Source organism: Meriones unguiculatus, chromosome 12, assembly GCF_030254825.1.
Source record: "Meriones unguiculatus strain TT.TT164.6M chromosome 12, Bangor_MerUng_6.1, whole genome shotgun sequence".
In the NCBI taxonomy this organism is placed as follows: Eukaryota; Metazoa; Chordata; class Mammalia; order Rodentia; family Muridae; genus Meriones; species Meriones unguiculatus.
In genome coordinates, this window is record NC_083360.1 from 10,016,442 (window position 1) to 10,019,610 (window position 3,169).

The 3,169-nt window shown below is 38.6% G+C and overlaps 1 pseudogene; it reads left to right on the top strand.

Annotated features, from left to right (window-relative positions):
- Nucleotides 1-350: 350 nt before the first annotated feature.
- On the top strand, nucleotides 351-784 carry LOC110560413 (large ribosomal subunit protein eL42-like; annotated as a pseudogene).
- The last annotated feature ends 2,385 nt before the right edge of the window (nucleotides 785-3,169 follow it).

The following is a 3,169-nucleotide window of genomic DNA, read 5'->3' on the forward strand; positions in this document are numbered from 1 at the left end:
TTAATATCTTGTAAATAAAGTAAGAAAATGAAGATATGAAGATAATTACCAACCCAAATTAAGTGGTTCAAAAACTCAGAAATTCTCTACAAAGTTCAAATACATAATTTAAGTTCATTATAGTAGTTATAATTTTAATATGTGTCATCTTGAAGAACGTTTTTAATCAATCATTTATTAAAATAATATTCCACTTGATATACTTTATTTCTGAAATTTAAAATTTTAATGTGACACATATTAGACTGTGTTATAATACCAATTATAATGAAACAATTCACGTCAGACATTTTCTTACTTATTATGCCCTGTTTCATAAGATGATTTCTCATAAGTGCCACGAGTCCGAAATGAAGGCTGCTCTGTGTCACCTGTTATCCAGGCTGCTAGGTTTGCAGGAATATTGATGATTCATCATGTTAGAAAGCATACAGCGCTTTCTGAGCCGATATCGCTCGCTCGACCGTGGTGAACGTTCCTAAGAACCGCAGGACATTCTGCAACAAATGTGGCAAGCACCAGCCCCACAAAGTGACACAGACCAAGAAGGGCAAGGATTCTTTGTAAGCCCAGGGGAAGCGGCGTGATGACAGGAAACAGGGTGGCTATGGTGGGCAGACTGAGCCTATTTTCCGCAAAAAGCCTAAAACTACAAAGAAGATCGTGCTGAGACTTGAGCGTGTTGAGCCCAACTGCAGATCGAGGAGAATGCGGGCTATTAAGAGATGCAAGCGTTGAACTGGGTGGCAATAAGAAGAGAAAGGGCCAAGTGATCCAGTTCTAAGGTGATTCGGTTATAAAGACAATAAGGTCATGAGCCTTTGTTCACCTCACTTGATTGCAGTTGGCCTTTGCCAGGGAATAAACTAAAGTTTGGGAAAAAAAAAAAAAGAAAAGAAAAGAAAGCATATAGTAGTTTGACATTTCTTGCAATGTATGCCCATAGTTCTTAATATCACCAGTCAGAAATTACCTGAGAATTGAAAAGCTGTGATGAAGAAGATAATACCCAAGTTGCATGAATTTACTGGAGGCTTGAGAATAGACTCTGTCTGTCTGTCTCTCTCTCTCATATACAAACACCTACGCATTCTTAAACATTCCTAAACACACATACAAATACATACATACTATACTCAAAACTTACATTCATAAGTGATGAAAAACACCTTTTTATTCAAGTCCATTTTAGTTTGTTTAAAGGCAGTACCTAAATCAAGGTAAAACAACTCAGTGAGGTGATGGCAACATCAAATTTGTAGTTCAGAAAACTTAGCTGTGTATTAAAGAAAAACACGTTGTATAAGAGACCTGCATTAGGTAGCTATGCGTGAGTATCTAAGAGGAAAATAACATGGACATTCAGAAACAGGGGACATAAATTCCTTCCTTGTTTCTGTTTCTGGTTCTCAATTTTTGCTGTTCTGCTGTTAATAATGTTGTTAATAATCATTATTGTTTCAGTTAATTCTTATTTTTGAGAATGTCAAACATGTATGCAATGAAACATTACCATGTATCCTGCCTATTTTCCACTCAAACTTTCTCATATGCCCATTTGTTCTCTTCAGCCGATTTAATAGTTTTTGTTTTGTTTAGGTTTTATAATTCTCTGAGTCTTCTCTATGCTATGATTTTGGATTCATCCACTGAAGCATGGCTAACTTACCAGTGCCCACGTCCTCAATAAATAATTATTCTCACTCCCCCAAGAAACCACCCACAGCCAATTGCTCTTCAGTGTAGGATGGGACATGGAGAACATCTACCTCCTGCACACCACGAGTTTGTTTAGCTTGTTTTGTGTCAATCTTAAGTAGGCAATCACACTTTCTGGTTCATGTCTACAAAATCCAGTAGAAAGCATTTCACAGTGTTCTTTTCCATGTTTCTGCTATTAGATTTTCTGTTCTTCCTCTTCCATGGTGTTTGCTGAGACTTCCTTTTGGTGAGGTAAATATATATTTTCCATTTAGGGAAGATCTCAGTTTAACAATTATATATCTCTCCATTGACCACAACATTATTCAAAAAGAAGCTTCTTTGACAAATATGGAGAACAACCCAGGTTTATGGATAGAATAATGAAAATGTAGAAGTCATGCTGACACCATGGCCATTTAGCAAAATATCAAAAGCAGATTCTACTCAAGGGCCTAGGACATCCTCAGCAATGGGCTTCTGACAAGAGTTAAAGTATAACTAATGGGTTTCCTTACTGTGAAGCAAACCATACATGCATTCAGAAAGCAGCTTGTTAACCTAATAACAATTATGCTAGTGTTGCCCAAGTAAGAACATATTGGCTGTAACGGAGGTACCTTAGCATGTAGTGTCCTGTGCTGGTAAGACAATAGATGTCTTTTTTTTTTCCACCAGCAGTTGGCATAACACCTTTTGGGACAATGGAAGCTAGCTATATGTGATAAGTTTGGATCAGACTAAGATTGAGTTCTCTATGCTCTGATATAAAGATAAGTGCCATCTTCAGTAATACTCCACACATTACATGCATTTCAGGACTTGAAGGATGGATGAGTCCAACCTAATGGAAGAGGGCCAACACCTGATACTATTAGGACCATGCATGGAGAGGACCTAAAACCCCTGCTCAGATGTAGCCCATAGACTCAAATCTCCAAATGGGTTCCCTAGCAAGGAAACTAGGGCTGTCTCTTACATAAACTCAATGGCAGGCTCTCTGATCACCTCTCCCCACCCTCCGGGGGGTTGTAGCCTTGCCAGACCACAGAGGAAGACAATGCAGACAGTCCTGATGAGACCTGAGAGGCTAGGGTCAGACAGAAGGGGATGAGGTCCTTTTCTATCAGTGGACTAGGGGAGGGGCATAGGGAGAGAAGAGGGAAAGAGGGTAGGTTTTGAAGGAGACGAGGGAGGGGGCTACAGCCAGGATACAAAGTGAATTAATTATAAATAATAATAATAATAATAATAATAATAATTTAAAAAATACAGTTGGCAGACAAAAGTATATCTGTTCTCTGAGCAGATGGAAACACTTGCTAAGACTCACAACCAAATATTGGGCAAAGCATAGTCAGTCTTGTCAAAAAAATTTGGGGAAGGATTAAAGGACAAGGAGGGGACAGCAGCACCAGAAAAAAAGCAACAGAGCCAAATAACAAGGATTCAAAGGGGCTCTCAGAGA